Source organism: Falco naumanni, chromosome W (genome assembly GCF_017639655.2).
Source record: "Falco naumanni isolate bFalNau1 chromosome W, bFalNau1.pat, whole genome shotgun sequence".
In the NCBI taxonomy this organism is placed as follows: Eukaryota; Metazoa; Chordata; class Aves; order Falconiformes; family Falconidae; genus Falco; species Falco naumanni.
In genome coordinates, this window is record NC_054079.1 from 18,596,090 (window position 1) to 18,609,101 (window position 13,012).

Genomic DNA, 13,012 nt, shown 5'->3' on the forward strand with positions numbered 1-13,012 from the left:
AAAATGTCACTGCACAGAGTTGCAAGCAATGGAGAATAGCCCTCTGTTCCCACACGGAGAGAGGATGCTCTGGGGGAGAGAGGATGCTCTGGGAGAGCAGCCAGCGACACACAGTCTGCCCTCATGCCACCCTGATCTTGAGAGCTGGCCTTTAACCTCTGCTGAGATCAGTGGCAAGTTGGTTTTTATTAACCAATTTATTCGGGGGGGGGGGGGGGGGGGGGGGGGGAATCCAACAGATAGGGTTAAAAATTATAACCCTCTGTTGACTGATACTTTTATCAGCATCGAGAATTTCATAAGGAATATCACCTCGCTCAGGAAGCCAACCCTACAGGAAATCCTTCACCCTTAGCATTTCAGAGTAACATCCACAGCATCCTGCTGGTTTCCTTCTTACTCCTTTTAAAATTCACCCAAGATCTTTGCTTCTCAAGCTCACACTCCAAGTTTGAGCTGGCCTTGCTGGGCTGAAAGAACAAATTTTGGGTCAAATCCTGTCCACGTCCCTACCCCAGGTAAGGCACCAGGCTGACACCACATCTCCATGAGGATGCAGAGCAGGGCACCGCTTGGCCCTAGGCTCTTTGATTTCCATCTGTCCACCTTGGAGCAAAGATTTAAAGTTTCATAAAGGCACAACAATGAGGCCAGGCTTGGAGAAGAGAATGTAGCTGCTGTGAACCCAGGTAAATAAGATTTTCAGAATTTATTTTTCTGCAGAAAATAGTTGCTAGACTTATTTTAAAAAGCAGGCCCCTGCAGCTGTAGGTTTTGAGTCCTTCTTCAAGATCTGACCTGAACAACCATCCTTGCCAACAAGTATTGTTGTTTTAAGCCTTCCATTGCTTCTGATGGGAGCGAAAGTGTTTGGGTGGGGGTTTGGGGTTTTTTGTTTGTTTGTTTTGTTTTTACAGCTTTCTGCAAGTTAACTTCAGGATAATTTCCCAAGTAGAAGAGCTGGTGACCATTGCCAGAACAGTGATCCAGCAATTCAGGTTGCCCAGAGAGGTGCCCGATGCCCCATCCCTGGCAACATCCAAGGCCAGGCTGGACGGGGCTCTGAGCAACCTGATCCAGTTGAAGATGTCCCTGCCCATGGCAGGGGGTTGGACTAGATGGCCTTTGAAGGTCCCTTCTGACCCAAACCATTCAATGGGTCTATGATTCCCCCTCTGGAAGCAATGGAGATATAATGTATTTTTGAGAGAATAGTGGTTATTATTGTAGTGTCAAGCTACTGACCTACAGAGTGACAACCTTCAGGAGGAAAAAAAGTCCACGGATTCATGGGATGTACAACTACGACTGTCATTTCAGATGGCCTGCATAGCCCAGAACAGCAAATTTCACCCATCATCCAGGCAGAGAATTAAAACAATTACCTAGGGCCTGATCCTTAAAGGTGCTGAGTGCAGTCAAGTGGTCTCCACTCCCATAGAGTTCAGCATCTCAGGGGTTCTCAGCAGGGTCAGCCTTGGAGCCTGCGCAAAACAAGATAGTCTTAGTCCAGTCTTTTGTAAAAAAAAAAAACCCCGCACAACCTGTAATTAAAAAAAAAACCAAAAACATCCCAGCTCCATGTGTCAGCCCTGTATTCCTATATGTGGAGCTAATGCAAGGGTCACACAAAGCGTGGCTGGGAAGATGCTCTCCAACCCACAGGCATCCTCTGCAGATCAGGAATTGATGCCTGCAGCACACGGGAGAGAAACTGCACCAGGATGGATGTGTCCATAGAGCTTCAGTCCACATCCAGGAACATCCAAATGATGTTCTTCAGGAGTATTGCTTTATCCAAGCCATCCCATGCAGACACGTACACTGTCAACACTGTCCCAGAGCTAACACACCTTCCTGGCAGAAGACAAACTTCAGGGTTGCCTTGTCAAGTCTCAGGGAAACGATAAACCTGGAGATAAGAGAAGTCTGCCACGCTTCCAGGGAGGAAGCCTAGGAACACCCCTCTGTGCTCCCCACTGGCTGGCAGTGACATGCAGCACACCAGCCCTAGGCGGGCATGGCCGTGCCAAGCACAGGGTGAAGGGAGGGAAGGGAATGAAAGGGACAGGATGATGGCACTTTTCTCCATACGGCCCTTTGTTTTGGGAGGTCCCCCGAGATGCTCAGCTCAGGGTGGCCAAGTCTTCCTTCTTCTCTCCCTATAAGGGGAACAGATGAGGGGAAGAAAATGTTCCCTCCTCAGTTGCCTAATGGAAGAACAAAAGCACAGTGATCCTTTCCAAAAATGTCTTTTGAGGAACAGACGATCAAGCCTGAAGGCCCAGTATTTCTGGTTTATTTATTTTTGGATGAACTCCAGCCTGGCAGTGTCTTTCTGTCCTTCCTCCAGGCTCTTGCAGGACTTGCCCAGAGCTGCACGGGTCATGCAGGGTTTGCACAAAGCCCAAACCCAGTCGGGAGATTTAACATCCAGCACCTCACAGAGGTGATGAAACCAAAGGTGAGGTTCCTATACCAGACCCCATCACAAGCAAGCCTCAGTCACATGGTGGAAGGGAGAAGGGGGCATCACCCACCCATAGCCCTGCTCTGGTGGGATGCGTTCAGCAGGAAGGGTCTGCCCTAGGCTGATCCTACTGGAAATTGGGACCAAAACCCGCTAAAGCTAAAGGCAGTTCAAAACCAGCATCAGACCTTTCGTTGCTCAGCAGCAGTGGCTGCTGCAAAGCAAAAGGAGATTTCTGCTGTGCTGATTGCTCATGGAAAGTCCCCAACTGGCCCACAACCATGGAAAAAATGGAAAATATAACTTTAATACCAAGTTGGTGGCAGGCTGTCTATTTTTCTCTTCTGTGACTAGTTACCATGGATAGATTTCTGAGGTCGACTACGCAACTGTTCACTGCACTGCTCCTATTAAACAGAGGATGAGAATCATTCTATTTGTACCGTACTTTAATTTCCAGAAATTATTTGTTCATTTGTTTGCTTAAATTATTTCTCTCATTTAAAGAAACAATGCAGTCTTACAAAGCAAGGGCCCAAATCTCTTGAGTAACCCTGCTGTGGTTCATTACTTCTATGCCAGTTAACAAGGCCAGTAATTTCCCTAAGGTTTAATAGAAAATCTTTCCACAATCCAGAGGCAGGACATTTTAACAAACTCACTATTGTATTCCAGTTATATCATATGTGAGGGATATCCTAGGCAAGGCACAGGTCCTCCTTGGGGGTAATATATAAAAGCAGGTACCCTAAATGGAGCTTTTTTCCACCCAAAGCTACCCCCTCAGCTGGGGAAGGAGACCTGGGAGTACCTGTCTCTCTGCTGAGCCTTGCCCTGCTCAGAGCATCAGCTCCAGCTCCGCTTGACAACAGCTTCCTGAAGCATTCCAGTCCTCATCCCAAAATGCAGACTGGTTTATCACAGTATGCTGGGATGAATTAGATGATACTGGACAGGCAGATCCAAGATCTCCCTGGGGTGGGTGTGCTGGAGAAGTAGACGTACAGCCTGTTTTACTAATGATGTGGATTGCAAAGTAAACAGGACACCTGCCGATTGCCTGACCATAAACTGCCCTTCTCACCAGTTTTACAAACCTCCTCCCATGACCAAATCAGAACACATTATAAAAAATTAACACAAACACAGAGCAGAGCCTTGTGGAAAACAAGCAAACACGTAAAACATATATAAAAGCATATATACATATATATATAAACATATATATGTACACATATAAACATATATATAACAGCCCAGCAAAGCCCTATTGAGCCACACATGCAGTTGAAATACACCCTGTGCTGAGTGAGAAGCCGGCAGTGCTGCCCTATTGTTCCAAAGTGGTTCCTCTCCAGAAAATTGAACACTGAGAGCCATCAGAGAGAGCCCCAGACAAAGGAACCAGTGTCTGTTTCTGGGATTATTAGAGGGAAGCAGAAAGAAGCCTCTTGAAGAGTCTTTGTGGCACTTTACGTGACAGCTGAAAATAATGGATAGGACAAAACAGAACAAAGATGATTTAAATTAGGCAACTCCCAGAAAGTGATGTTCATTTAGGCTTCCATAGGAGAACTGCCATTTCTTAGAAATGCTAACGCTCACATCTACTGCACTCCCCCTCTGCAGCCTATAAACACCCCCCCCCTCCTCCCTTCTTAGGTGCTCTATAGAGCATTTGTTCAATTTGCCAGTGGACACTGCACCCCTGCCATTAGGAGATGGAAAAGGTGTAAATGAGCAACATCAGCTGCAGCTCATCAATCCTTAAACAAAAACAGCCTTTAATTTCTATCTGTTGCCAAAAGTTCAGGGACCTGTAGGCAGAGATTTACATATACATGTTCCAGAAATCATTACACAGCTCTTCCAAAGTCACCCAGAGGACAGGGGATTCACTCCTACTAAAGGGGTTTGACCCAGACAGAAAGATAAAAGGCTCTGAAGAAACTTTAGTGCCATCTCATGCCAGTCCCAGCTCGGTGGGATCCATGTGAGGCTCATTTTAAGGAAAAGGCATCTCCCACCTATACACATCAGCTTGCTCCTGCCCTGGTTGCTCACCCACATCACCTGGCAAGCACCCTTCGGGATTCACTCCTCTTCTGATGCTACATCTTCTGCCAGGGCTGGACCGAAATGAAGTCACTCTGAGTGAGTCCTGGTATCAGGGGAGCCCTGGGCATCCCTCTGGGCACAGCTTCCCAGCCCAAGTGAGACATTTCCCAGTGGCCCCAGCCACCCGAGACCCAGGCTGGCGTCTCCCCTCCAAGCTCTGCCCCCTTCTGGAAAATGTAGCTACCACCAGCATGGCTGGAGCAACACCACTGTGAAACGAAGCACTGCCTTGAGAGCTTGTTCCCTTTGCTGTGGCTGTCCTACCAAAGCAGCTCCTAAGTAGCTTTAGAGGTGGGTCCCTTATTTATGCTGCCATGTCCATACAGCTAGTGCCCAAAGCATCCCTGTTTTCTGCCAGGTCCCTAACAAGTCCACGCTGACCACAGTGGCTTGCCGTGCTTTGGTGCAGGCTTGGAATGGCTGTTCTCAAGCAGACACTGCCAGGTACTACCAGTTCAAAACATGTGGGCAGTGCCTCCTCCGCTCCCTACATTCTGAGAGCTGCCCAGTGAGAAACCCTGCCTGAGGCAGGGTCGGAAAAGGAAGGCGGGGTGGGGGGGTGGGGGTGGGGGTGTAGAGAAAGCCAGCAAGAAGCAAGAAAATCTGGAGAACTGATATTTTCCAGATACTAAAGGAACAACCTCAAGCCATTTTTTTTAAAGTTCAAGTCCTTCCTAATAAGATGCCTAACAGCCTGTGAATTATACAGCCATAAAACTTCTACTTACATGTGACATTTGCTGGTAGGAATAAATCAGGGCTCAGAAAAGAGACCCTTTGGAGTTCAATGGGTATTATCCTAACTCTAACTGTATTAGTGGTGGTCTGAAAGCAGGACACTGTCATCCAGACAGACAGACCATGCTCATAACCAATGGTAATTTGTAGGACACAATTTGCTACTACCAAAATAGCACAGCATGTGGGTTTTTTTGCCCTTTTTGGTATATAGTTGTGACATTTCTTTTGGCTTCTCGAAAGAAATCTGCTCTGCACAAGCAGAGCAAGAGCTCAGACCTTCAGCAGCTCATATAAAACAGGTGGCCAGGCATCAGGGGAAATAGAGCTTTTTTGAAAAAGCTAATAAACTAAACAGATGATTAGACAAAATGGAGATGAAACCAGCTTCTCTTTCAAAAACAGAAAGTCAGAGACAAACTAAGTTTAGACTGAGCAAACGCTGATTGAAAACACACCCTGCCACCACCTCTCTGAGTTTTACTGACACACCGAGTTTTCACCTAAAAAAATATTTAGGAAAAAGAGAGTCATCTCCTCAGGGCTCCTCATCCCCAAGCCCATGGCTGGATGCAGAGATCAGCTGCCCCTGACTAACCTGGCTGTTGGCTTAACATCAACTAGGCTGGGGGCTTGTGAAAGTCACGCTAAGATAGTCTTGCCGTTTTAAGCCTTCATCCCTGCCATCATCATCTCCCCATCAGATGACAGAGTGCAGCACTTACATGAAAGTTGAAATTTGGATCTGGCTAAGTCCCAATCCTTTAACTTTCCACAGGGAAAATGTTAGGAGGTATCTCTCCTGCATGCTCCAAGACTACTCTCTGAAACTGTTGGTTATTTTATGGTGGAGATTCACAAAAAAACCCCCACCAAAAAACAGAAGGGGAAAAAACCAAAGCAAAAACCCACCCCAGAAAATGAATGCCTATATTCCTAACTAAGTGGCAGGGTGGAGCCAGCACACCCTTATATTTAGCTGCGGGCAAAGCCTTAAAGTTGTAGTACATGTATTTTCCATGATTCATGTCAAAACTACAAGATCAAAACCCCTCAAACTCTTGGTATTTACCCCACTCTGTTTCTCATGGGGCACAATGGGATTGTTATCATCACTGGTTTATCTTTATTTTCTGAACTCAGAGTTGGAATGGATCAGAGAGCTTCAACAAGCTCAGCTGAAGTTACCTTAAGCTAAAGTAAGTACAGTTTCCCACAACACTGAATTATCAGGTTTTAATTTTATATTTTTTTTTACAGTGGAAAAAAATTAGTTATCAGGCTTGAGTCACACCTCACAACATTTAGAAAATGCTTCAGGGCTGATTGCTGGCTCTGAATTCTTATCTCTACCTGCCCCAGCAAAGCAGGTCTGGGTGGCAGCCAAAGTCAAAGCCCATCTGCAGAGGGCACGATCTGCTGGAATATTCAACACAAAGAGACATGGAGAAAGGAAAATGGGAGCTATGGAGAAGCAAAGGGACGCACCCCCAACCCCTCCTGAGGCTGCATCCAGTCCTAACCACCCCACCGCCTCCCTCTTGGCCTTACAACTCACTTTCGCTTTCATGCAAGGCCAAGTGCCCGGGCACCGCAGCAGATGCCATGCACTGAATTGCAGCCTCTTTTGCCAAAGCTCATGGACAGCAGAAACCTCCACCAGGCCATAAGAATCAGCATCTGCACTTTGCCACTTGCACAGCTAGCTGTACTGTGACAGCAGGGTCTAGAGCCAAGGTTATCTAGGGGCACATCATGGGGGAAAGGGAAATGAGACCATCACGCCACAGCAGAAGCTGCTACTGACCTTCCAGAGATCCTTACACAAGCTTCAGGGAAAGTTCTTAAAGAATTGAATAGGAAATTTCATCTTTTTCAGTGTTTTCCCTTTAACTTTCCAGCAAAGCTGAATGCAGAAGAGGATCTGAAAATGCTCAAGAGAAGAAATTAATCGTTTGCCATCTGAGCAAGTACCTACAGAAACTGGTTAGTTGTTCACTCATTTTCTCTCTATTCCATCAAAAGGGTCATTCCCTCAGCAGTCATAACGCCTGGGAGCAGGACAACCCACAACCCCTGCCACAAGGATCCACACACTCCAAACAGCAACCACCGCTGGGTCAATCCTGCCTTAAGACAATAAAACACAAAGCACCAACCAAGCTCACGCTCTGCCCTGGAAGCCTGCCTCCACTTCCAGCAGAGATCTGCTCCCTTTCGCTGCTGCTTCAGAAATATTGATATCAAAGTCTATTTTTTGAAAATATTGAAAATATTTCTTCTCTCACTCTCCATGGGCAGGGACCACCCTCCTTCCCACACCTCTCACCAGAGGACAGGGAGGTCCCCTGCAGAAAGGCAACATACTGCTGTAGTTTCCCCCCCACCAGCATCATTTCCTACATCAGATCAGCAGAAAGGAGTGAAAAGCCATTTTTCCTCTCCACCCTACCTTTTCAAGCTGAGACACAATCTGGGATTTCCCCTTCTCCTGCATAGGGCCCCATAACAGGACCTGACAACTACCCAGTGGTAAAGGCTTAAGAGCATCAGCCTTCAGAATGGTGTCTCCAACTTTTCCCCAACCCTTCTCCTCCAAAGCACACCAAGAGCTGTTTGCAGGAGCTCCTTAGAACAAGCTAGAGGATCATAAAAATCATTGAATGGTTTGGGTTGGAAGGGACCTTCAAAGTCCCTCCAGTCCAACCCCTGCCATGAGCAGGGACATCTTCAACTGGATCAGGTTGCTCAGAGCCCCGTCCAGCCTGGCCTTGGATGTTGCCAGGGATGGGGCATTGGGTACCACTCTGAGCAACCTGTAATGATGAGCAGGTTCAGCTTTAGCACAAGGTTGCACCACACCACAATGACAGCCAAGCTATGGCATGTCAGACAGCGACACCAGACATGATTAGAAGTTGGTAATCAACTAAAGGTGTACACAGCAAAGTGGCTTTTCTTGCTGCACAGGCTAGCTCTGAAGGGACACCATGGGAAAAAAAACGTATTGTGTCAATACAGGCATTTGGGGACAACCCAGCAGCAGATCTCTTGACTGAAAGAGATATTTCTGTCTGTCTGTTTTGAACTGTTGCTTGCCAGTGCAAGACCTCACATTGGCATTTGTCCTAGCATACAATTTGCATGCCAGATGCTCTTTCGTCTTGCTAATTGTTGAAACAAAGTGCATACTGAATGACGTCCTTTGAGGTTGGCAGGGGCTTCAAATACAGCCAGCACTGAGCTAATTCTGCTTCCAGTGAACGGAATAGCAAATGCACGTTGGCAAAATGCTCATCGCTTTTTTTTTTTTTAATAACACACAAACAAAAGCACTGGAACAATGGTGAATGCCCTCAAAAATCCCTTCCCTGTTAAGGTCAAACCCCTTGCTGGCCTCCAGTTTGCAGAGAGACCAGTGTGGAACTGGATACCAGTGAGGCACAAACCACCTCGCTGGGTCCAGCATTAGTTTTATTCAGGCTCAGACAGTTAAGTGTCAGCCAGCCATTCCTTCTCCATGTATACTGTGCTCTCCAGCAGAAATAAGAGGAGCCGAGCAGCAAGCTCGGATCACAGAGTTTGAAAAGCTGAGCAAAAGACTGGAAATAGCTGTAAAAGATGAGCCTCAGAGCCTTAGCAAGTGTTTGCCAGAGCTACATGAACCTGAGGACCACAAGGGACCACCTGAAGGGCTAGAGTCCCACTGCAGGACACCATGTAAGAGGATGGGTAACCTACTCGGGACCACAATATGTCAACTCATGTCTGCACCATGGGAAGAAACACCTTCAGGAAGGGATGTCTAGCCCCATATCTTGTTTTTAACAGTGGCTGACATGGGATATGCAGGACAAATGCACAGTAAGGTATGAAGTTATGGAGATGCTTCCTTCCCACTCAACCTGCCAGCTGCAAGAAGTTCTCAGGCTGGAGGCTGCATCTGAATCTTAGAGTTAGAAGCCCTCACTGGGCCTTCAATTCATCTAATTGCTTTTTGAACCCTTTTATACCTTTGTCCTCCAAAATACTTGGTGCCAACAAGCTTCCTAATTTAATTACACACTGTGTGTAGAAAAGTATTTCCCTTTGTTTGCTTTAAAGCTGCTGCCAAACAATTTCATTTCAGTCATTCATTTCTGGGTTAGAAAACAGACAATGAATAAACCACCCCTGCTCCCCTTCTCTACACCAGTCATGGTTTGATATTTCTGTCTATATGAAATCTCCAAGGAAGGAGTTTTTTTAAAGCTGTAAGGGGCCTCGTCCATTGAGTCTCTCTTCCTATGAAAGCTACTCCATTCTTCCCACCTCTGTCACTCCTTCTGCATCGGGCTGCACATTGCCCAAGATGTTCCTGTAACATGAAGTCCAGCCATGACTCTCATTATCTCCTTTTCTTCTCAAACTTCATCCTAACAGCTTCTAATGTTCATCTTGCCTTTCTGACATGGACTGAGATTTCAGCTGACATTTCAAAAAACTACCCACAGTGACACTGAGAAAACCACAGAGAGGTGGGGACATACCTACCTGAAATAATTCACTGAAATTGGTAAATATAGTCATTTTTTCAGCAACTGTTTCAGAGTAATTTACGAATCTGTTGAACACCTCAAACAGCAGCGTGCATCTATGCAGAATTCACCTCATAGTCATGGCAAAAAAAAAAAAAAAAAGAGCATTTCCTTAATTCCCATTTCCCACATTTTTCTTTGGCTTCCTACCACTTTCTGGCCTCCCATCCCCTTTTGGCCTCCACTGGCTCAGCCTCAACTCTTCCTTGACCTCCCACCACCTACTGCCCTCTCACTCCCTTTTGTCACCCTTCTCCACATTCAAGTCACAACAATACTGTAGCATGCTGCAGCTGCTCCCAAAATAGAGGGTGGTCCACATGGGTGGAAGAAGAGGACACTGAGGGATAAACATCACCTTGAGACACGAGGAGGAGGAAGACCTTGGCCAGCCCAGGCAGGTTCTACTGAAATTACTTGCCAAAAGTGGTTGTAGATGCCCCATTCCTGGCAACATCCAAGGCCAGGCTGGACGGGGCTCTGAGCAGCCTGATCCAGTTGAAGATGTCCCTGCCCATGGCAGGGGTTGGACTAGATGGCCTTTGAAGGTCCCTTCCGACCCAAACTGTTCAATGAGTCTATGAGTGCACACAGGTGTGCACGCATACAGACAGATGGCTGCTCTCCTAATGAGGACACTGTAGTGTTAAACCGCCATGCTCAGCATGGCACAGGGCAGGGTAGTGTCTCCAGCTTCCTCCATCTCCCTCAACAGTTATATTACAGCCATCCAGATCCAGTTTTTGCTGACTGTACTGGCTTGCCCGCCCTCTGCAGAATTTCATTAAAGCTGCTTTGCTGACTGGGGGGACAAAACAGTCTCTTCTTTTTATTTTATTCCTCCCCTCAGCTTCAAAATGCTTTCAAGGATCTCCTCCTGGGTTCTACACGTAACATCCCTCGACACTACCCCAGGTGAGACAACACTCGGGGCCAAACACTGCTCCTAAATCTTAAGCCCTGATACAAAACCAGCACCGGTGGAGCACACTGAGTGGGAGGGACCTGACTTCAGCAGCCCAGGAGCCCAGCTTAGGAGCAAAAGGGATCTCATCATCACCACCGTGCTGCAAACCTCTTCCAGGGGAGGTGGGGCCCTTGAGGTCAGTGGGGTAGAGAGTCAGAGCTGCCATCTCAGCACTGGGCTGCCCAAAATGGATATTTGAGTCCTGCAGCTACTCTGGGGAAAGTGAATTATCCAGGAAAGCCAGGGATGGACCCCAGCATCCCCTGCACTGAGCATCTCAAGCCAGCCTCACTTTGCACAGCACTGCCTGGATGATTTTTCCACAGGAGCTCCGGGGTGATGTCTAAGTATTTCAAAGCTACAAGAAAGAGCAGCCACCGGAAAGCTACCCAAGCTCCAGCTGCCTCCTTTCCCTCCCCAATCTACCATCAGGAGACACACGCACCAAGGAGTTTTCCAAAAAGGGTATCAGAAAGAATAACATGCTCAGCTCTTATTTACTTGGGTGGGAGTTAGGCACTTCACACAATCAGTCCTCTCAAAAATTCCAGCTTTACTGCTACAATGAAAAGGAAATATTTTTCTACGCAGGGGTTATAAGATGTTGCCATAGCTGCACGCGTGGGTGTGTGCTTAGATATTAACTAAAGGCCCAGATCTGCAAAGATGCACATAAATCACTTAATTCCCATGAAACAGCAAGAACAGTCATAAAATGACCCAAGCGCCAAGATCAGACCCACCCAGACAACATCAGCATGTGCTACTGAGTAGAAAAGAGGGAGAAAGAACAAGAGATGATGCATACAGTGTTTATTCCATCTCAGTCAGCTTGCTTCTGCATCGAGTATGTGTTTCTGTGTTGATATAACACTTACTAAATTCTACTTAGCTCCTCACCAGTGCGATGGAAGGTGCTGCATGGATGCTGGTGGGGGTTTCCCAAGCTCACCCTGGTGTCCCCCTCTCCTCTTGGGGCAGCAGCAGAGACACCAGCAGTCACCCCAACAATCACCACACCTTGCCCACCCCTTTCTCCTTTATTTGTGTCTCTCCCACCATCCCCAGGTAACCAAAAAAAGCAGCCAAACAGCTGCACATCACTTGCTGATCTGATCCACGAGCAAGGTGGTGAGGTTAGCTGTGGCAATCAGGCATTAAAGGAGAGGAAAGCAAGGGAGCAAAATCCAGTGTAACCATGCAATGGGATGAAGAGATTAGGGAGGAGGGCAGAAAGGAGGTGATACCCTTGCTGAGGCTTTGTTTTGAGGGCTGCCCACCCTTCACCTCCCACCTTCCAGCAGCAGGAAAAGGCAGCTGCCCCTTACTGCTCTGTTGCTGGACGTGGCCAGAGAAAACACTGGGAAATCATTGCAGGGAGGCGGTCACCAGCACTGACATACTTGGCATCACTGCCCAGCTTCCACTGGAGACCTCTGGCTTGGTCCACATGTCCACCAGCAGTGAGCTGGAATGGGTTTGAAAGCACACAGACAAATGGGTGCCCCTTCCACCCATTAGCACTTACAGATGGGCTCTGTGCCAGCTGCAGGGGACAGTGCGCTGGGCGGAACACAGTGAGATTGCCACAAGCAAATGGTATCTCATTTGGCACAGAATCCCATGATATAAACTAAATGTGTAAAAAAACTGCTGGACCAACGCTGAACCCAAAGCATCCCAAGTCAGTTACCAGCTGCAGCTACTCTGGTAAGAACAGCCCTCAAAATAAAAGCTTTCGAGTTTTATTTTCATAGTTTTCCTTCTTGTGCAAAGTGATGCTGGCCTGTCTACTCCCTTCAAACCTACAAGCACACAAATAACACCTTATAGACATAACCTCTGATTGCCTCCATAGCTCCTCCATGTGCTCTTTATACAGGAACAATTATGCTTTGCTCAACTTTTCCATTAACCCAAGCAGCCCTTAGTCATGTCTTAATGAACCAACCAGTTGGTTTTTTGGTTCAGATTTTTTTTTTATTCTGATTCAAAACTCATGTCTGCCCAGTTCAGACACATGCAAAAGGTTCCATCCCTCTGCCTCACAGTCAAGCATCAGCCTGGCTGCTTCTTGTCCCCACTCTGCAGAAGCTGGCACCCAACAGCTCAGAATTAGGTCCAGGATTTATCCTAGGAGTA

General features: G+C 47.1%; 1 protein-coding gene across 8 annotated transcripts in view; it reads right to left on the reverse strand.

Moving 5' to 3' along the window:
* The window catches only part of LOC121080592 (zinc finger and BTB domain-containing protein 7C-like), a 117,287-nt gene that overhangs the window by 78,280 nt on the left and 25,995 nt on the right, over positions 1–13,012 (reverse strand). For 7 of the 8 annotated variants that reach the window (XR_005825433.1, XR_005825432.1, XR_005825434.1 and 4 more), the window contains one exon: positions 1,386–1,484. The gene's annotated coding sequence lies outside the window, so the exon portion shown is untranslated. Of the gene's footprint in view, positions 1–1,385; positions 1,485–7,133; positions 7,954–13,012 lie in introns of those variants that run through there. The other variant, XM_040578728.1, reaches the window with a different exon arrangement.